The following is a 22691-nucleotide window of genomic DNA, read 5'->3' on the forward strand; positions in this document are numbered from 1 at the left end:
TTTACCATCTGAGCCACCAGGGAAGCCCATGGCCTGACAAATTTCTGGTAGTTAATTGTTCCACTCCAGGTGGGAGGGCTGGGAACAAGTTTTGCTCCAGAGCAAGGCCAGATGCCATCCAAAGCTGGAACCCCATGCATGTTCTGGAAAAAGACTAGTTGCCAGTGTCTGGGAGGCATGGTTGGAATGGTGCTGTGTGCTAAGTCTGCAGTGGTGCAACCGGTTGCTAGACAAGCAATGAAGACTCATCATCACTTATAGGCTCTTTTGAAGAGAATCTATCTTTTGAGTTCCAAACAGTCACCATATCAGCAAAGGTCTCAAACTGAGGACTGCTTGGCTACATCTTTTGTTTAATTTGGTAGCTGCCTTTAAGCTTCTTGTTCTACTCAGTTTCATTCTGGGCGGAGAGACAGGTGTGTCGACTTTGTTCAGCATGCTATGTTCTCTATGGTCACATGGTGGCAGTGTCCGTACGTCACGGAAGGCAGGGAAAAGCCGGGAGGAAGGGGACCTTTGCCTTTCCTTCCTAATACAAAATTGCAATCCATAATGTTTGCATCAGCTGAGCTGATAAGTTGTGACAGATGTTAATGAAATGCTCTCCGGCTGAGGTTTTTCATGAACTTCATTAAATGTGGCAACTTGCGCATTCAGCAAATGTCTGGTGGATTGACTGTTACTCCTTATCTCAAATTCTGGGTAAATGGGTTTTTAGGATGAGGTAAGGAAAGATGAGCCCCTGGGACATTGAGCATGTGTTCCATTCGATACCTTTCTTGCATGTGAAACTGTTTGGCCCTTGGGGAAACCTTATCAAATCTACTTGCAGTTAGCCCAGCCCTCACTGCTGATCCTTGGTACACCAACCTTTCATCTCACCTCTGACCTCCCTACTAACCCTCCATGTCCTATCCCTTGCTATTATTTATTTTAAATTTTAATCTTTTTCAGAAATAAGAAAATTATTTTTTTAAATTCAGCCAGTTCTCTTATTCTACTCCCCCAGGCTAATCAAGGCATGTGATTAATAATATTACCTTAAAATTGCATCCTGGGCAGTGTTTCACTTAAGTTTAATGAAAAACACTTGGTAGCTATTGAGTGCTGGGGAGGCGTGATTGGTTATTATCTTTGTTTATGAGTTAGCATTAGTTTAAAGAGTAGCTGATGCTGAAGGCTAAAGTTTTCATTTCTTTTTTGTAACAATGTTCCATCTAGGGTTCCCTGGTGTACCAGTGGTTAAAGGCTCCATGCTCCCAAGGCAGGGGACACGGGTTCGAGCCCTGGTCAGGGAAGTAAGGTCCCATATGCTGTATGGTGTGGCAAAACAAAGTTCCATCCATACTGAAACAGAAAGATTGATGAACGTAGTAGGCATTTAGCAGTAAAAGAAGCCAGAAGCCAGAGATTGCTGCCCCTCACTTTTAACAAGTGACTCCACTAATTAATGAAAAATCTTTACTCAGTGCTATTCATTCTGCTCTGCAATTCAAAGAATCCTAAAAATTGGAATTACCACACAATCCAAACTTACAGGTGGTTTCTGGTATTTAAATGAGATTAAAATAAATAAAAGCTCAAAATATATGTAATTATTCTCATAAAGGGGCTTGCTTCCCTGGTGGCTGAGATGGTAAAAAATCTGCCTGCAATGCAGGAGACCCAGGTTCAATCCTTGGGTCGGGAAGATCCCCTGGAGAAAAGAATAGCTACCCACTCCAGTATCCTTGCCTGGAGAATTCTATGGACAGAGGAGCCTAGTGGGCTACAGTCCATGGAATCACAAAAAGTCAGACATGACTGAGCAACTAGTATATATCCTCATAAAGGGGACAACACTTTGTTGCTTTTGGTAATCCTCACAACCCTTGTACAACTGTGTTCTAAGTTAAGCCTTTTTTTTTTGAGAAGTGTTAACAACATCTGTCTGCTTTCTTTGTAGCCATGTGTCAGTTAATGCCAAGAGAAATGTAGACGAATAATTGATTAATTTCTGAGTTACATTTATATTTGATCTTTGCACTTTGTAATTGTGTGACTTTGGGCACGTTTCACCTTTGAGAGCCTCAGTCTTCTCACCTGCAAAATGGGGAGAACAACAGATTTGTTGTGATTATTGTTTTTAATTGTGCAAAAGAGACTATCAGTAAATAAAATTTCCCTGAGTGTGTCTAAATTTTACATGGTTTGCATTCACTTTGTGAACCAAACTCAGCTAACACTTCCTTGTGGGGATGCTATGCATCTGAACATCTTGTGTTGAGTAAAGAAATGTTTAATTACCTTTTATTTCAGCCACAGCACTCTTTATAAAGATAAAATGCCACTGTGTTTAGCTTTAATCTATTTAATCTATTTGTTTGTAATCATGCTTCCAAGGGCAATATAATTAGTTGCTTATCTGTTTGGAGGATTATGTATTAAGCTTTAGCGGAAGCTAAAAGCTAATTGAGTTTTGTCTTATGACCTATGAGAAAGCCTGTAATTTTAGTGCTTTTAGTGGAGAAGGCAAAAGGGACTAGGTTTTCTGCTAGAGGCATATCTCCCCCCATCCTTCTCATCAGCCACATGTATGAATGTTGTTCTTGCTGGTAACAAAAGTTTTATATTCTTACACAGACCTGTAAAGCATTAGCTGCTCAGTCATGTCTGACTTTTTGCCACCCTATGGACTATAGCCCCCTAGGCTTCTCTGTCCATGGGATTTCCCAAGCAAGAATACTGGAGTGGGTTGCCATTCCCTTTTCCAGGGGATCTTCCTGACCCAGGGATAGAACCCGGGTCTCCTGTATTGCAGGCATATTCTTTACCATCTGAGCCACTAGGGAAGCCCAATACAATCCTATAATCTAGGGTTAATATTATCCCCTCTTTGAGAGGAACATATGTTCATAGAGGTTAACAACTTACTTAAGATAGTAAAAAAAATCTTATAAAAAAGCCAGGACTTAAACTCAGGTGTTTTGACTCTAAAACATGTTCTGGGAAACCATAAACTCCACACACTGGTCCTGCTTTGGAAAGATTGACAAATTCTGGTGGCATCTTATTGGGATGGTCTCTGTTTGTATTTAACAGTAATCATATTATTATTATATTTAGCACACTCCTCTGTGCCAGGCACTGTGTTGATGGCTTTATAAGCATCCATCCTAAGGGGTAAATGTTATTGCCCCCATTTTACAGTTGAGAAGACTGAGGCTTGAAGAGGTGAAATAACTTGAAGTGGCAGAACTGAGACCCCAACCTGTCTTATTTCCAAGCTCATGCTCTCATCAGACTTTTCAATGATCTTGGCAAGGGGACTTCCCTGGTGATCCAGTGGTTAGGACACTGTGATTCCATTGCAGGGGGCATGGGTTTGATCTCTGGTTGGGCAATTAAGATCTCACATGCCACACAAGTTGTGTGACCAAAATAAGAAAAGAAACAGGATTTCGGTGGTTTTCTGTCTGTTCCTGTGGGTGAATTCCTTGCAAGGAGCTCCTTTTGTCCTGAACTCTGGGAGTCCCTCTCTCATGATACACCTTTTTTTTTTTTTCTAATTGGAGGATAATTGCTTTAAATGTTACATTGGTTTCTGCAGCACACTCTAATCAGTCATAATTATTTATATCTCCTCTCCCTCTTGAGCTTCTCTTCTCTTCTCCTCCACCCCGTCCCATCCCTCTATGTCGTCACAGAGCACTAGGCTGGGCTCCCTGTGCTACACAGCAGCTTCCCACTAATTATCTATTTTACACACGGTAGTGTAAATATGTAATTGCTACTGACACCCTCTTTATTGCTGCCTGTCCCCAGTTCCTGAAGGGGTTTTTCATTGCCTACCAGCATGAGGGTTTGTCTTCCTCATTTCTTTAACCCATCGCAACCCCGACTCCTACATTGAGCTTTTGCTTATTCACCAGTTATGACTGAATCCCTTTAATTTCTTTTCTTCCTCTAATAGACTTACATCCAAAAAGATTCCTCCTCTGCTTCTAAATTCCCACCTGGAAAGGGGGGGGTGGGTGTAGAGAAAGTGGAGGGCCAAGCATGTCCCCACCCCACACAAACTGAGTGTACTGGGAGCTGGTGGGCAATGAATGAACAAGAGCCCTGTGTCTCGGGAGGAAGAGGCCTGGGTTCCAGCTCTAGCTCTGCCCTCACCTTTGGGAGCTTGAGCCCTGAGCGCTCAGTCATGTCTGGCTCTTTGTGACCCCGTGGACTGCAGCCCACCAGGCTCCTCTTATGGGATCTTGAGCAAGGCCCTTTCTTTCTCTGGGGCTCTGTTTTCCCTTCTCCAAAATGAGGCAGTTGGATTAGATGGTCAATATTAATATTTTTGATTTTGTAAGTGGCCAGATACTTGTTACAACAGCCCACCCGGGGCTCAGAGCAGAGATGGACATATTTTCTTTTTAAATTTTGCTTATTTATTTTTGGCTATTCTGGGTCTTCATTGCTTTGAGGGCTTTTTTCTCATTATGGTGAGCAGGGGCTACTGTCTAGTTGTGATTGTGAGTTTCATATTGCAGTGGCTTCTCCTGGTGTGACGCACAGGCTCTAGGGCTTGCAGGCTTCAGTAGTTGTGGCTCCCAGGCTCTAGAGCACAGGCTCAGTCGTTGTGGCGCATGGGCTTAGCTGCTCTTCGACATGTGGGAACTTCCCTGATAAGGGATCAAACCTATGTCTCCTGCATTGGCAGGTAGATTCTTTACCACCAAGCCACCAGGGAAGCCCCTCTTTTCTTTTTTTTTAAAGTTTTTATTTTATTTTTTAAGTTTAATTTTATTTATATTATTTTAAAATATTTTGGCTACCCCCTGACCAGGGTTGAACCCAGGTCCCAGAAGTGAAAATGCCGAATCCGATTCAGTGGACCACCAGGGAGTTCCTAAGAGGCATGTGTACTCTCAGGGCTGTCACAAAGGAGGAAAGGTGTCATCACTCTTGTCTTGGATCTTCCTGATTCTGGCCTGTGGTCCCCTATATAAAAAATAAATTTTTCTTTCATCGCTTTTACAATAAAATCACTTAATGTTCCTTTCAAAAACATTAGAAAATACAGATCAGCAAAAGAACAGTGGATACAGATCAGTGTGCACGTGTGCTCAGCTGTGTCTCTTTGTGACCCCATGGACTGCAGCCCACCAGTTTCCTCCGTCCATGAGATTTTCCAGGCAAGAATACTGGAGTGGGTTGCCTTTTCCTCCTCCAGGGTTTCTTCCCCACCCAGGAATCAAACTCCTGTCTCCTGCATCTCCTGCATTGCAGGTAGAGGTGGATTCTTTACTGCTGAGCTACTGGGGAAGCCTAGTACCCTTTTGTTTTTCTTTCCAGTATTTATGTATTTGGCTGCACCAGGTCTTCTTTGCAGCATGCAGACTGTTAGTTGTGTGTGGCATACATTCAGGATCTATTTCCCTGACCAGGAGTTGAACCCGGGCCCCCTGCATTGGGAGGGGGAGCCTGGAGTCTTAGCTACTAGACCACCAGGGAAGTCCCAAGACCAATAATCTTCAAATGTCTTTAACTTTATACCCCAAGCAATCAAACCGTTTTGAGCACACCTTCCCAATTTATTTGTTATCTACATTATAAAACCCACTAAAGTGCAAATTAAGAAAGATAAGATAACCACATAAAAAAATTCAATGTGTTTCCCAAAGCCCGGTGGACTGTTGGGCACACACACCCCTTTCATTACCAGCCTGGACTCATTAATATCGAGTGACATTGGCCAAGAGCTCTGAGGACAGGCTGCCTGGTCTGTTTTCCCAGGCACTCAGCACTGCGGGCTCTCATCAGGAATCCAGGCACGTTTCTCGGCTGAATGAATGAAAGGATGAATGGGGCCTGGGTGGAGGGGGGAGCACCGGACGAGAGTGAGCTACGGAGAGGCTGGCTCCTAGCCTGGGTGGCTAGGCAGAGCCCTGGGTGTGTGCGGGTGATCCGTTGACATTTTCACCGAGACCCAGACTCCCTGGAGGCCGGCTCCACACGTCACTCACCCAATCAGTCCCTTCAGAGCTGGCGATGCTGTGTATCTGCAACACCAAGGCATCATCCAGTATTTGAAAAATCTCAGGATCGTAGAAAATCAACACCGAACGTGATCATAGGCTATCTAGGAAGATGCCCAGAAAACCGGCTTGCCCCCCAAATAGGCGTGCCATAAATCTCACAGCTAGTTTGTGTTTAGAAGGAAAGTGGCATGTTGGAGACTAGGAGGACCTAAAGGCATTTACATAGAAGTGTTAAGAACATCGAGGTTGCCTGATGAGCTCCCAGCCCTTCAAGCCATGAAAGCTGTTGTTACTCCTGTTCTCGAGCCAGATTCTTATCAGGTAGATTTCCTTCATGGGAGCTGGGGCTTGTGTGTGTGTGTGTGTGTGTGTGCATGCTCACTGAGTATGGATAAAAGTATAGAAAACTCACCCCAGATCTCCCATCCCTACTGTGTGTGTGTGTGTGCACATTAGCATGAAATAGACATATAGATAAGTTTAGCTCACTGCCTGGCATACAGTAGGTTTCAATACCTGTCCATTCTTTTGCCCTCCTTTTGTGCCTTTGTCCTGGGGGCCACCTCCCTCTCCAAAACCCTTGGGTCATCCAGATTCTATCTCCTTCCCCAACTGGCTTGAAATCCTGGACTCTCTGAATAAGCGCTCCTTCCTCCAAATTCCTACAGCGCTTGCTTTTCTGGACTACGAAATTTAGGACTTAATTACACCCAGCCTTGCATCGTTCTTGAATTCTTTCACTGTGTGTTGCTCCATCCCCACCCCCTTAGTTTGTAAGCACCCCAGGTTCGTAGAGGGCCATGCACTGGAGTCAGCAAGGGTGGCTCGGTGCCCTCTCGGCCACATCCTGAAACAGGTTATTTAACCTCTCAGCTTCCGTTTCTTCGACTGAGCCATGGAGATAATGACACCATCTCTCATTGCTGTTGTCAAGGATAATGTGTGTGAAAGCGCTAAGATGTAAATTGTTGTGTGAATGTGAAGGCTGTTATTATCACCTCTGTTGGATCCACCCCTGCTTGGTGGAGCATAATAAATACCTGATTGATTCAATACAGAATAGCTTTGCGACAGCTCCTGTCTTGGGCTCCAGAAGCACCGCTTTGAGCCTGATCCTGCAATTATTCCCTTTCATGACAATGCTAAATCTGCATCCTCTAAATCCCCTGTACCCTCAGCGTTCAGCTGATAGAGCCAGGGAGAACAGAACTGCGCCCATCAAGGACCCCGCAGCTGCACCAGAGCGCCCTCAACAGGCAGCACATGGAACTGTGGAAGCTGTTCCTTCTACCAAGGTGATGGTTGGGGGGACAGTCTTTCCAGGGACCCTCCCCCGCAGAAGACTCAGTTAGTCCAAAGGAACGCTTTTTGTGAAAGGTATTGCAGCATCATCGGTGGAAGGGTGCAGACCTTTTTCCCTGCCACACTTTATAAATGAGAAAGAGGAGCGTGCCTGCAGCAGCCACCCACAGGCAGTCAGAGAGCAGCAATTTCCTTGGGAGGTTTTGAGAAGAAGCCAGGCAGTCACCCGTCCCCCCCACCCCCACCCCAACCTTCTATGTTGAAAACTCCGGTTTCGGCTTGCTGGCAAATGCCATGCAAAGCTCATCTTTTGTTAGTCTGCTGAACAATGTTATTGGTTATAATTGGGGCAATTATGGGCTGCTCGAGGAAGCGAAACACAGATGTTGAAACCCAGGATCAGGGTATTCAAGTCCAAAGCTGCTTGCTTTAAATAGTCCGTTTCCCGAATCATCCTGACTTACTTGAAATTCCCCCAGAACTTGGCCATGTTCAGAATGAGATGCGGGAGGATAAAGATGGGTAGCGGTGGGAGGGGAAAGCCAGACCCGCAGGGAGAGAGACGCACAAAGAGAGAAAGAGGAAAAGGAGGCTGAGCGACAGCCAGAGTTTGGATGACTTCTGAACGTCATTTTCGCAGGACCTCAGCAGAAACCTTTAGGGGGCAGAGATGGGTAGGAGGAAGAAAGATGCAAAAAAGAGAACAGACCTCCGAAAGAATGAGGGTCTGGAGACCAAGGTCAACCCTGCGGAAATACACAGCGGGATTCACACACAGCGATCGCGATCGGCTGGGTACCGGTCAAGCCCAGGGCAGGCTCCGACTCTTTCCCACATCACCATTAGCGATTTGTATTCGGTGCCAGCGTTCCCTCGGAATGAAAAAGCCAAATCCCAATCGAGTTCAGTGGTATGTTGAAAAGCAGCCTGCACCCACTCCGGTCCCACACCCACTCTCAGTCACAGAGAGAAACCACTCCAAAAGTGTGCCTGGAAGGGTAGGTCGGGTGGGGGGCGCTTCCGGAGGATTGCCTTGCAAGGCAAGCCCCTGCCCCACCCCACCAGTGCCTGCCGCTCCCCTAACCTCACTCCTACAACCACCTTTTCGCCGCCGCAGACAGCAGTGACAAAGTAAGGACCACACCTGGGGAATGGAAACTTTCCCTCCTTTCCAAGTTCAGCTCTTCTTCTGCATCTCTCTTCAGAATAAAAGCCTTAGCCCTCCCCTCCACCGCTACCCCCACCCCCACCCCCATGAGAGCAAGGAAAAGATGAATGAAGGAATAATCTAATGGGAGGCCAGCATCATCTACACTGGACAAAGGAGAGGGGCTGGGGAGACAGCCTTGCCGCCCGCCCGCCACTTCCCCAGGCTCCCAGCAGCGTGTCTTGGGGCGGAGGGCTTCGCGCGCAGTCGCCTACCTGCGAGCTGTCAGTAGCCTGGCTCCTCCGGGTGTGAGGCTCCGCTGTGTCAGCCACACCGGCATATATATCCTCCCCCCACACGCACAGCCCTCCCCTTCCCTGCCCACCTCGATGACACATACACACGGCTGACCCCCTTAATCAAGCGAGCAGCAGAACTTACAGTCCTTCCTGGCTGTTCCCCGCCCGCCTTGGCTCTGTGCTCAGACCTGTGACATCTCAGGCTCCCCATCAGGCCACCCCCCAACTGCTTTACCTGGACGCTGCTCAGCCAGGATCCCACAGCTGCCTCTGCTCTGCTTCCAGAGGCGCTGGGAGGACTGACGGGGAGCTCTGGCAAGTCAGGAAGGAAAAAAAAAAAAGCCTCCTGGTGACAGTGACGAGGCAGACCCCAGTCCCGGAGTCTCCTTGAGCAACCTTTTCTCCTGAAGAACGAAGACACAGGAGTGGGCAGAAGTGGAGGGAGCTCCCACTGACAAAGACAAGCCCAGAGCCGAGTTCAGATGAGTCCCCTCCTGCCGTCACTGCCCCGTAGGCAGCTATGACTAGGCCACCAGAGGGAAGGGCCACACCTGCTATGGGCAGGGGCCAGGGGTGCCTCCCAGGTGCTCACAGTGGAAGGTGCTGAGATATTAGACTCAGCACTACATGTCTGAGATTCTGATTAGAGCAAGTTCTCTCTGCGAACCTCAGGTCTCCTCCTGTGAAGAGGGAAAGTTAAGTACCTCCCGGGATGGCTGTGCGGGTAGAAAAATGGGATTCTGTTTGTATTCGGAATCTACGACACCTTTAATAAAGGCGAGTTCTGCACACTCTTCATCTCTTCCCATGGAATCAGACCAACTGAATCTGAAACTCCCTCTGCCAACAGCTTACTGTCTCAACAGAGTGCTTTTAAACCTGCTGCTACGCTTAAGGGTGTCGCCACCGAGCACCTGCCCTTCAGCATACAGCTTCTTTCCCTTCCCTGTGTGAAAAGAGCTCATGGTCAGCCCATGAGGGCTCCACAGGCAAGGAGGAGGTCATGGTGGAATTCACCTGCTGCCAGGAAAGAAGATAGTGAAGGACAGGGGAGACTGGTCTGCTGTAGTCCATGGGGTCACAAAGAACTGGACATGACTTACAGATGGAATGAAAACAACAGCCTAGGCAGGGTATGTTTCAATTCTGCATGCCCTTGTGCATCCCTCCTTTCCCAGCTGCAGGTGAATTACACCATGACTTCCACCTTGGCTGTCCCAAGAAGATCCACAAATATTCCAGAATGCCAGGGTTCTAGCCTAGTGCTGCAGGGATCTTCAGTACACTCTCATGTAGAGAGTCTGGGTCTTGCATCGACCTGAGACTGAATGCAGAAGGATTAAAGAAAGCATCTGTTCTGACTGCTAATGGGTACGGGATTTCTTCTGGGGGGTGATGGAACTGTTCTGGAATTAGATAGAGCTGATGTTGTACAACATAGTGAATATACTAAAACCTCTACTGAATTGTATGCCTTAAAACAGTGAATTTTATGTTATATGAATCATATTTCAATTAAAAAAAAAACAGCAAGAGAACAAGCAAGCAAGCAACATCTGCCCCAGGTTACAAGCAACAAGTTCTAAGAATAAAGCATCCATTTGTCTGTATAGAAGGGCCCAGGAGACTGGCATATGCACAGTTTTCCACTTAGGTTTCTATTGCCCAAATCTTACACTTCGTTACCATAGGGCAAAGCCACCACTATGAGCTCTGAGAAATCAGCATGGCATGTGATCAGTTTTGCATCCTGATGTATGTTGGGGCCTGGAGCTTGATTTTACACACGCTGTGGCAGATGTTGCTGTTGGCCTACCCAATACCCATTTCCCTGTTCTTCCTTACTACACAGTACCCCTGGTTTTATTCTAGGTGGCAAAGTGCTTAACTAGAAGCCTACCTTTTCCAGCCTTCCTTGTGGCCAAAGGTAGCCAATGGGAATCAATCTGCCAGTCACTGGGTGGGGCTTCCAGGGAAAACTCTTTTAAGGGGAACAATTCAACTAGAAGAGGTCTCCTCTTTACCCTACTGCCTGCCTTCCTGGAACACAAATGTGATGAGTGGAGCTTCAGCAACTATCTTGGATCATGAGATGGCTTTGAGGACAAAAGCCATGAACTAAAGATGATGGAGCATCAAAACAGAAGGATTCTGGGTCCTGGATGACTCTGGGCTACCATACCAATCCTGGATTTCCAATTTCTAACTTTTTAAGAGAAAAAACTCATATTTACTTCAAATGTCAATATTCGGTTTGCTTTTTGTTCCTAACAAGCCACACAAAAGTCATAGAATTTGTTAAACAACAAACCATTTATTTGGTTCTTGATCCTGCAGATTGGTTGCTTAGGCTGGGAGGAGCAGGGCAGTTTTGGTCTCAGGTGCCCTCATGACTCTGCAGTTGGCTATAGATTGGCTGGTTGTTGGCTGGGGGCACCTTGGTTCAATCCCAAGTGTCTTATCCTTCCTGTGTCTCTCTCATCCCCTGATCAGTCTGGTTTGGCTTGGTCTGGGGTACAAGTTCAAGTAAGTATATCCCAGCCAGGCAAGCACCAAGCAGAAGCATGTAGAATTCCTGGGGGTTTACCTCAACCTGATGCTGGCACTCCATTTGCTTTGGCTGCATTTCTTGGTTGTGTGTGTGTGCTCAGTCACATCTAACTCTTTGTGACCTCATGGACAGCAGCCTGCCAGGCTCTTCTGTCCTTGAACTTTTGCAGAATACTAGAGTGAGTTGCCATGTCCTCCTACATGAGATCTTCCAGACCCAGGGATTGAACTCGCGTCTCTTTTGTCTCCTGCATTAGCAGATGGATTCTTTACTGCTGGGCCACCTGGGACTGTCATAAGACCAGTCCAGAGCCAGGTTGGGTGGAGACCCCCAAGATCAGAGGACAAAGGGGTGGCTATACAGAGGCCATTCACTGGAACCATTGCTAACTTTAACCACCACATTTTGTTTCAGCCACTTTCTTGGATTTTCCGTTACCTACAGTTGAAAAACATCTTCCATGGTCTTCTTACTTTTGAGCATCTTCCTATTCCCTGGGTGTTGGGTGGCCAAACACTCTTCTTCCCTTGAAGTGGAGAGAAAGAAAAAGCAAGAGTGAAAAGTCACTTAACTTCTCTGCATTTTTCTTTGCTTCTTTACCAAACGGAAGAATTGAACTGAATGAACTGGAAGTTCCCCTTGGGTTGAATGAAGCTGCCTTTTGTGGGGGGCCATTTCCTGTACCACCTGGAAGGGAGGGCAGGAATGAGCCCAGAGAAGTTTATGGTCATGGTTGTGTCTGTGTATGTTGGGGGAGTGTGGGTGTGTGAGAACCTTGCCTCTGGGAAGAGCAGGAGCCAAGTAGCAGGGATGCAAACCTTGTGGGTGCAACTTGGGTGCTCAGGGTCAGTTAAAGGGTTTCTCCTCCGCACTTGGTGGCTGAATCATGGCACCTTGAGGCCCATGGGCTTCCCTTGGAGGTGGGACTTGGTCTTGGAGCATCATGCTGCCCTCTGCTCTTCTGAATGATAACACCCACTCACTCAAATCATTGGAGCAGAAAGGTCACCTCTACCCATATCAGCTCCCCATCCTCTCGCAATCAACAGGCCCAAGCCAGGTGGCTACAAGCTTTAGAAGCCATTCAGTTTGTTTTTTTTTTAATTTTAATTTCATATTGGAGTATGTGCTAAATTGCTTCAGTTGTGTTCGACTCTTCATGACCCCATGGACTGTAGCCCACCAGGCTCCTCTGTCTATAGGATTTTTTTTCCAGGCGAGAATACTGCAATCAGTTGCCATTTCCTCCTCCAGGGCATCTTCCTGCCCCAGGGATTGAACCCCACTCTCCTACATCGGTGGGTGGATCCTTTACTACAGCACCACCTGGGAAGCCCATATTGGAGTCTAGTTGATTAAGAATGTTGTGTTAGTTTCTGGTGTACAGCAGTGATTCATGTATGCTGCTGCTGCTGCTAAGTCGCTTCAGTAGTGTTCAACTCTGTGCGACCCCATAGATGGCAGCCCACCAGGCTCCTCTGTTCCTGGGATTCTCCAGGCAAGAATACTGGAGCGGGTTGCCATTTCCTTCTCCAATGCATGCATGCATGCTAAGTCGCTTCAGTCATGTCCAACTCTGTGCAACCCCATGGACAGCAGCCCACCAGGCTCCTCTGTCCATGGAATTGTCCAGGCAAGAATATTGGAGTGGGTTGCCATTTTCTTCTCCATACATATACATATATTTATTCTTTTTTTTTTTGATGATTGAGTATGGTTTATTAAGTTGTGCCTTAGTACAGACACTGGGGTTTGCCCATGGTGCTCTTAATGTCCAAGGCCCTGATGTTCTGCCAATTTTTCTTGAGCAATGACACCAGGAAGTTGACAGCTAAGTGGATGTTGTACACAAGCTCATCATCTGTTATCTTCTTGTGGCTGACAGCCACTGCCAGACACAGCACCTTCTCCATCTGGAACTTGATCGCGGACTTCATCAATTTTGGCCACCATGTTCTCACTGTGGGTCAGCGAGGAAGGGAACTTGTCAGCCTTGTTCAGGCCTGGGCCCAGAATTTGTGGGATCTGCTTGATCAGAGATTCTGAAACCAAAAAGGCATCATATTTCTTGGCCAGCTTCTTGGCCAGTTTCTTATTCCTGTTGAGTTTCTTCAGCACCTCAATGTCCATGTGGGGGATATTCACAGCCTTGGCCTCATCACGATGCTGCTGGTCCCCCAAGACACACATGGAGAACTTCGGGCAGGGAGTGGACTTAAGCCTGACGGTGCCCAAGAAGCGTTTGTCCTTCTGAGGGTCATAGTTCTTCAGGCTGATCTGAAGCTCCACCGTCTCCAAAAACTTCCAGCGCTTGCGCTGGTTCCCGTGCAGGACTTCCTGCACCACCTCATAGAGAGTGTCGGGGGAGACTTTGCTGCTCATGGTTCCCCACGTTGCAATAACTGGAGAAGAGCTCTATTCTTCATTCAATTCTAACAGATAAGCCTGGAGGCAGATTTAGAATCTCTTAAATCACTGGCACATCTCAGTCGAGGGGTCTGCAGGAGGAAGCAGGCAGGCAGGTCTGGGCTCCCACCATGAACTCCTCGACCTTCTACCCACCCAGGACTTGTCTCTCTCAAAGGTAAGAGCCTCTCATTGCCAGGGATTTAGCTGCTGGGAATTTAGTGATTAATTACGGCACCTACCGCCAATTGGTCTCCTTAGTAACCACGCTAGCAGGGTCCCAGACGGAGAAGCTGTTTCGTATTTTCAAAGAGGGCAAACCCTCTCCACACTGTCAAACACCTTCAATCAAAGCACAAATAGATTTTGAAAATCAAGAGAATCTCCTGTCTCTCTCCAGCCTCTTTTCCCCAGCAGTGGGATTTGAGGGTTTTGCAGGGAAAGCTGAGTGGTAGTGATTGTTTTAAATGAAGAATTAGGGGACTTCCCTGGTGGTTCAGTGGCTAAGGCGCTATGCTTCCAATGCAGGGGAGCCCAGGTTCGATCCCTGGTTGGGGAACTAGATCCCACCTGCCATAAAGAAGATCAGAGATCCTGCAACTAGGACCTGGCACAATCAAATAAATAAAAAAATAATAAATGAAGAGTTAGGCAAATCCAGTTTCAAGGCAAAATAGCCCGTTGTTGTGGTTTTACAATCCAGAGCATCTGGCAAGTGCTGCGACTGGAGAGCCAAAGGGAGGTGAATTTGGGTGTCCCACCCTCGAGAAGCTAGCCTGGGGGACAGGACACACTCTGGTGGCTTAGAAATGAGAGAATGAAGGAGTATATAATCTGGTGCTAACTGCAGATCTTCCGGGAAGTGAGAGAGCCATTTGGGTGAGCAGGGAGAGATGGGATGGTATTTTCTTACTTTTTGAACGAAGTGTTAAGATACTGAAGGTCAATGGCAGGTTCTGAGTGGGTAGAAAGGGGCAGTCGGGCTTCATTCTGGGCAAGTGTCAGCATTATGGGATATATAGGTCGGCTTGAGCAACTAAGACAAAGCACCCAGACCGAGTGGCTGAACAACAGACGTTCGTTTTCTCACTGTTCCGGAGGCTGGCTGGCTGGGCTTAAGAGAATCCTCCAGAGGCCTCTCTCCTTCTGTCTTCTCCTCCCTGTGTCTTCACGTGGTCTGGTCACTCTGTGTTCTGTATCCTCATCCCTTCTTAGAAGGACACCCGTCATACGGGATCGGGGCCCACCCTGATCATTTTATTTAACCTTAGTCACCTCCCGTAGACTCCATCTTCAAACAGTCACATTCCGAGGTCCTGCGGGTGAGCACTTCAACAGGCAAATTTGGTGTGTGTGGGAGGGCATGTGTGTTAATAACGGGGGGAAGTGATACTGTGCCCATCAGATAAGGGGGGTGAAACCCCAGAAAGGGAACTGAAGGTCACTGTGGGCCACTGGGTGACTCCCGTGCACAGTGGGTTCCATCCTCCCCCTGGGTTGGTTACCCAGGCCCTGCTGACCCCAGACTCCAAGCTGACAGCGCATCTGACAGTCCTGCTTTGCTGTATCTCGGTGCGCCTGGTACCTGTGCAGTTCTCAGGGCCATGTCTTAGAGTCCCAGCCCCATGAGGAGGTGTATCCTGGAACCTGGAATGCAGAGATCTTGGAAACGTAAGGCATGCCACGCTCAGGAGGAAGAAGGCCTCCAGGCACTTCACAGGCTCCAGATCACCGGCCCTGAGTTTTGTAGGATGGTGGGTTAGCACAGGAATATTGGGGGCGGGGGGCTCTCATATGCTTATGTGCCATCACTTTCTACAAATAAATGCTACAAAACCCCTCTGGAGCTGCCACTCAGACTCAGTCACATCCAACTCTCTGCAACCTCATGGACTGTAGCCCATCAGGCTCCTCTGTCCATGGGATTTCCCAGGCAAGGGTACTGGAGTGGGTTGCCATCGCCTTCTCCAGGTCTGGAGCTGGTCCCTCTGTTAAATTCGGCACAAGTTATTTATTTATTTATTTGGCTCCGCTGCATCTTAGTTGCAGGCATGTAAACTCTTAATTGTGACATGTGGGATCTAATTTCCCAGCCAGGGTTTGAACCCCGGCCCCCTGCTTTGGGAGTTCAGAGTCTCAGCCACTGGACTACCAAGAAAGTCCCAAATTAGGTACAAGGTACGAAGGTAAGCTCATTGCCTTTACTCACTGGGGGAGGCCCTTAGGTCTCAGCCCAATTGCCACGTTTTCATTGCCTTCAGGAATTCTAACTCACGTCACCTTGATACCCACAGGGACGCTGTCCTATCCACTCTAACGCACCCCGCCCACACTTCCAACATCACAACCTCATCATCACAGCTACTCAGCTCTGGTGAGTAGTGCTGGTGTCCCAGCACCTCCACCCCTTCAATCTATCCTGTACACAGCACCTTGCCCAATATTTTTAATTTTAATTAATTTTAAAAATTAATTTCTTTAGTTGAAGTGCAGTTGATTTACAATGTTAATTTCTGCTGTACAGCAACATAATTCAGTTATATATACATATACATTCTTTTTTTGAACATTCTTTTCCATTATGATTTATCACAGGATATCAAATATAGGTCCCTGGGCTATACACTAGAACCTTGTCTGTTATCCATTCTACATATAAAAGTTTACATCTGCTCACCTCAACCCCCCACTCCATCCCTCCCCGAGCCCCCTCCTCCTTGGCAACCACCAGTCTGCTTTCTATGTCCATGATTCTGGTTCTGTGCCCAACGTTTTATTTATTTTTATACAGTAGGTCCTTAGTTATCCATTTTAAATAACTGTGTTACTTAGTGTGTACATGTCCATCCCAAACTCCCTAATTATCCCTTTACCCCATCCTCCCCCTTACCCTGGTGTGTGCAATAATGGCATTTTCATTTTGCTTCATTATCTTCCTCCAAAATCCTTTAAATCCAAAATTTAAAGGCAATGGATGATAACAGTTTGAAGCAGTGGGGGCACTGCAAGGCCCATTGAATTTGAACTCCAAAGATCAGAGTTTGAGTCCCAGCTTTGCCCCTACCCTGCCATGTGATTCTGGCTGAATCTCTCCTGCTTCCAGGACCTTGTCCACTTATTCTTTAAAATGGGTCTAGTAATACCTAACATGGTATAACATTTATTCAGTCAGCGTAATGGAAAGGGCTTTGAAAATGCTAAGGTACCACACAAATAACTTGTTGTTTTAGTCGTGTCCAACTCTTTTGCGACCCCGTGGACTGTAGTCCACCAGGCTCCTCTCTCCATGGATTTCTCAGACAAGAGTACCGGAATGGGTTGCCATTACCTTCTTCAGGGGATCTTCCTGATCCTGGGATCGAACCTGTGTCTCCTACATTGTCAGGCAGATTCTTAACCACTGAGCCACCAGGGAAAGTAAAAGTGAAAGAGGCTCAGTCGTGCCTGACTCTTTGTGACCCCATGGACTGTAACCTGCCAGGATGTTCTGTCCATGGAATCCTCTAGACCAGAAAACTGGAGTGGGTAACCTTTCCCTTCTCCAGGGAATCTTCCTAACCGAGGGATTGAACCCAGGTCTCCCACATTGCAGGCAGGTTTACTGTCTCAGCTACCTGGGGAGCCACCACATAAATATTATGACATATAATTTCCTCTCAAGACCATCTCAAGTACAATCATGTCTTACAACTAATTAAAGTGTTAGTCACTCAGTCGTGTCCGACTCTTTGCAACCCCATTGACTGTAGTCTGCCAGGCTCCTCCATCCATGGGATTTTCCAGGCAAGAATACTGGAGTGGATTGCCAGTTCCTTCTCCAGGGGATCTTCCAGACCCAGGGATTGAACCCAGGTCTCCTGCATTGCAGGAAGATGCTTTACCATTTGAGCTACCAGGGAAGCCTTACAACTAATTAAAAGTTGCCCTTTTCCTTTCCTGAGCTTCCAGAACCTTTTCCAGGACAATTGCTTGTATTCAGGTTTGCAGTTTGCATTGCCTGGTGCGCCCCCTGCTGTTCCCTGCCAGTTTCACATCTTGCCTGTCTAGGAGGATTGCAAACCACTTGCATGCTCAGTTGCTCAATCGTGTCAGATTCTCTTTGGCCCCATGGACTGTAGCCCACCAGGTTCCTCTGTCCGTGGGATTTTCTAGACAAGAATATTGGATCATGTTGTGATTTCCTATTCCAGGGGATCTTCCCCCGGCCCAGGGATTGAACCCAAGTCTCTTGCATCTCCTGCATTGTCAGGCAGATTCTTTACCTCTAGCACCACCTGGGAGGGCTTCCCAGATAGCTCAGTTGGTAAAGAATCAGACTGCAAGCAGGAGACCCTGGTTTGATTCCTGGGTCAGGAAGATCCTCTGGAGAAGGGAAAGGCTACCCACTCCAGTATTCTGGCCTGGAGAATTCCATGGGGTTGCAAAGAGTCGGACACGACTGAGTGACTTTCACTTGACTTCACCACCTGGGAAGCCCATAAACCACCTGAGGGATGCATTTATATTCTCTCTTGTTCCTCTTCAACTGAACACAGTGCCAAGCATCCTGAAGTCAACGAATCTCATGTATATTGATTGAACATCAGATATTTCATTCATACAAGGCACATATTAATAGACAAGAGAGTCGATGAGCTATAATAAAAACCCCTGCACTCAAAGAGCTCATAGTTTGGCTTGGAAGATGAGTTGTAAGAGTGGAAAAGGGTGTGTAAAACTGTTTCAAAAGATACGTTGGTGTGTGAGGGTGATGAATCCCCTCCCATTGGGGTGGTGGGAAAGGCTTGGCTGAAAGGGAAGCTTTTGATCTGAGTCTTGGAGGATGGGTGAGATTCAGATAGATGTATATGCCAGAAGGTAGATTACAGAGCACAGGCCAGGTGACCTGGAGTGGAGGAGGCTTTGCAGAAGAGGGTGATCGGACAGAAAGCTGGATCAGCCAGCTGGGTGAGACAGTGGCAGGTCTGGAAAGGTAGCCTCAGTGATTTGTGCTCTGTCTTGGCAATTGGAAGACATGGAGAGTTTGTGCTCAGGGGGCGATAGACTCAGGGCAGTCTTTGGAGTGTTAAGGGAGGGTTAACACTAATTACTTACTTTTAAAATAATTTTATTTATTTATGCTTGGCTGTGCTGGGTCTTCATCACTGCATAGGATTTTCTCTAGATTTCGAGTGGGGGCTACTCTAGTTGTGGTGCGTGGGCTTCTCATTGCAGTGGCTTCTCTTGTTGTGGAGTCTGGGCTCTGGGTGTGTGGGCTTAGCGGCCCTGTGGGAAGTTGAATCTTCCTGGATCAGAGGTTGAATCTCTGTCTCCTGCATTGGCAGGTGGATTCTTTACCACTGAGCCACCAGTGAAGCCCCTAAATACTTACTGATCAGAGAGAGCAGGAGAGTGTGTGTGGGTTCTCCTCTATCTGTCTAAGGATAGAGGCTGTTCCTCTAAGGAGGAGTCCAACCTCAAAATCCTGTCAGAAGTAGACATACAAACAGTCAAGCAACTGCATGGAAAGTTTTCTGTTTTTTCAGCAAATAGTGTCACATGAAAATCTCCTAATCTCAAGACACTTCCTGTTTCTAGATCAACTCACATCTCTCTTTCGCCAGTGCAGTCAGAGGTCTGAAACAGCCCGCCAGTCTGAGCCTGCCCTTCCTCACGGGAGGAGGGCCCCTTCATCTTCTCTCTCCCCAAACAAAGTTCACAGAATGCCATTTCACGAAATGATGCTGTTTGTCACACAAGATGACTATCTTCCCAAAGCTATTTCATGGTTTTGGGAGAGGAGAATACAAAACAGATTTTATATGTCTATATATATATGGCTTCCCAGGTGAAGCAGTGGTAAAGAATATAAACTATTTTTCTATCATGAATGAAAACAGTTTTCTTTCTAAATATATATATATATACATATATATATTTATATATGTGCATGGTGCACGCTCAGTTGCTCAGTTATGTCTGACTTTTTTGTGATCCCATAGACAGAGGAGCCTGGACTACAGTCCAGTGGGGTCACAAAAAAGTCAGACGCGACTGAGCAAATGAGCTCTCACCATGCACATACATATACGCATTTTTTTTTGAGAAAGAAACTCGTTTTCATTCTTTGCAAAAATGAAATAATGGATCTCTGAGTCCATGTTTTCACCATCAATTAAAAGACATTACCTAAGAACTTCATCCTGCTGGTCTCCCTCCCTCCCATGGATCTTCCCACCCTGGGCCTCTGCGGACCACACTCATCATGCACACAGCTGGTACCTCCAGCTCTGTCTGTCATCATTACAATCAAAGAGCTTTCCCCAAGCAACAGGAGCTGGTGCCGTCAGAATTACTTGCAAAATGTATCTTGTTGAATCACAGGAGCACAGCGCCTAAAAAAAACCCCAAAGTCGCATTGTCGGTGAAGATAATGGCATTGTTCCTCTAAGGGAAAGGTAGGCGATGAGCCTCTTGTGTCATATGTTACAAAACCGAGTGCAGACCTCCAGGAGGGGAAATTTCCAGATACTCAGCCGGCTTGCCAAAACTTGGTTCTGCCGCTTTGCGCTCCGGGGAAAGAGTTCCCCAGGCCTGGCCCCGGGGGGCCAGGCTTTGGTCCTAATGACAGATAAGACTAAATGAGTTTGGGGCTTCCTTCTGAGCCGGCACATGTGTATTACAGCCTGCCACGCGGCCTCCATAGGGCTGCATCCAGGACCTGAATGTTTTATTGAACCATTAATAGTGAATTTTCTGCTTGGATTCCCTGCTGCTTGGAGACAAAAGGCACCAGAGGGCTCTGAGTCAGGGTTCAGGATTGGGGAGGGGAAGATGTTCTCATTTGCATTGTCTAGCTTTGCGCCTGTGCTTCGTCTAAACACAGACCATCTCCTCCCAGCCAACACAACTATCCCTGTTCTGGTTCATTCATTCAATACGTGCGGGGGCTACCGACCTCCTCTGTGCCCGTCACCGTGCTCAGAGCTGGGTACCAGACAAGAATGAGACAAGATCCTGTCTGTTGCACAGGGTAACCGTTGAAGCTTGAAAAACGCGTTTAGAATTAACACAAAGCAGAACATGCTCCAAATATGAAAGATTCCAGAGGGTTTTAAGTGAACGAGTTAGTAGATTCTGAAGAGAGAAGTCAAAGGAAGGCCAGATGATTAAGTATGACTGCATAAAATCGTACGAATACAGGCACTGCCTTGGGTGTCCGGTGGTAAGACTTCATCTCCCAATTCCAGGGGTACAGGTTCCATCTGTGATTGTGGAGCTGAGATCCCATGTGCCTCCAAGCCAAAAAATCAAAACATCAAACAGAAAAAATACTGTAACAAATTCAGTGAAGTCTTTCTTTTGAAAAAATTATCTGGACACAGATTAGGGGGAAACAAAAAAGATATCGACATGGTGATTTTTTCCCCCTGTTTTCAAAAGTTTATTTCATGTTGTTACAGTAATATTTATAGAATAAAATAAGGAGAAAAAGCTTAAATTTGGATGAGAAAAACCTTCAAGATATAGCCAGAGTCTTTGCAGGCAATACAGAATTTTCTCATACTGAAATGTTTGCTAAATGAATGAATGTTTCACCATACAGTTATTCCAATAATTTCCAGGGGTGGAAAGACCACTTATGGAACAGAAAATGGTATCTCACCCCCAAAATGAAAAGAGTTTTTTTCTTCTGACTATGTAAGCAATGTGTGTTCATTGTAGCAAATAATTTTTAAACTATACAAAAAAAGCATAAAAATAAAAATTTATCTAGTGACTCATGTAGAAATAGTCAACTTATCTTTGACAAAGGAGCAAAGACAGTCTTTTCTTTTTTTAATTTATTTTTTATAAAGTATTTTACTCCCATTAAACAGGTGTTTTTTTTTTAATGTTTATTTTTTGCTATGCTGGGTCTTTGTTGCTGCCTGGTCTTTTTCTAGTTGCAGTGAGTGGGTCTACCCTCTAGTTGCAATGCACAAGCTTCTTGTTGCAGTGGCTTCCCTTGTTGTGGAGCACAGGCTCTAGACCTCATGGGTTCCTGGCTGCAGACTACAGGTTCAATAGTTGTGGCACATGGGCTTAGATGCCCCATGGCATGTGGGATCTTCCCAGATCAGGGACTGAACTTGTGTCTCCTGCATTGGCAGGTGGATTCTTTACCACTGAGCCACCAGCGAAGCCCCAGTTTTTTCAACAAGTGGTACTGAGACAACTTGACATCCAATGAAAAAAAGGAAAAAAGAATCTAGTCACAGATCTTATACTCTTCTAAAAAATTAACTCAAAATCTATCATAGACCTAAATGTAAAGCACAAACTGTAAAACTCCAAGAAGATAACATGGGAGAAAACTTCGATGACCTTGAGTATGAAGGTGACAGTTTAAATAAGACACCTGAGGAATGATCCATAAAAGGAAGCACTGATAATCTGGACTTCATTCAAACTAAAAACTTTTTTGCAAAAGACAGTGTCAAGAGAATGAGAAGACAAGCTACAGACTGAAAGAAAATATTTACAAAAGACATATCTGTTAAAAGAGTGTTATCCATAATACACAAAAACTCTTAAAATTCAACAATAAGGAAACAACCGGAATAAAAAATGAGCTGAACACTTTAACAGACACTTCACCAAAGAAGGTGAAAGTGAAGTCATTCAGTCATGTCTGACTCTTTGCGACCCCATGGACTGTAGCCTACCAGGCTCCTCAGTCTATGGAATTTTCCAGGCAAGAGTACTGGAGTGGGTTGCCATTTCCTTTTCCAGGGGATCTTCCCAACCCAGGAATCGAACCTGGGTCTCCCACATTGCAGGCAGACACTTTACCGTCTGAGCCACCAGGCAAGTATGTATGCTGCTGCTGCTGCTAAGTCACTTCAGTCGTGTCTGACTCTGTGCGACGCCATAGATGGCCGCCTACCAGGCTCCCCCATCCCTGGGATTCTCCAAGCAAGAACACTGGAGTGGGTTGCCATTTCCTTCTCCAA

The 22691-nt window shown here is 46.5% G+C and overlaps 1 pseudogene; it reads right to left on the minus strand.

Annotated features, from left to right (window-relative positions):
- Nucleotides 1-13043: 13043 nt before the first annotated feature.
- Nucleotides 13044-13692, minus strand: LOC145539747 (large ribosomal subunit protein uL1 pseudogene; annotated as a pseudogene).
- Nucleotides 13693-22691: the final 8999 nt, after the last annotated feature.

This window comes from Giraffa tippelskirchi, chromosome 1 (genome assembly GCF_054371585.1).
Source record: "Giraffa tippelskirchi isolate mGirTip1 chromosome 1, T2T-mGirTip1v1.2.pri, whole genome shotgun sequence".
Lineage (NCBI taxonomy): Eukaryota > Metazoa > Chordata > Mammalia > Artiodactyla > Giraffidae > Giraffa > Giraffa tippelskirchi.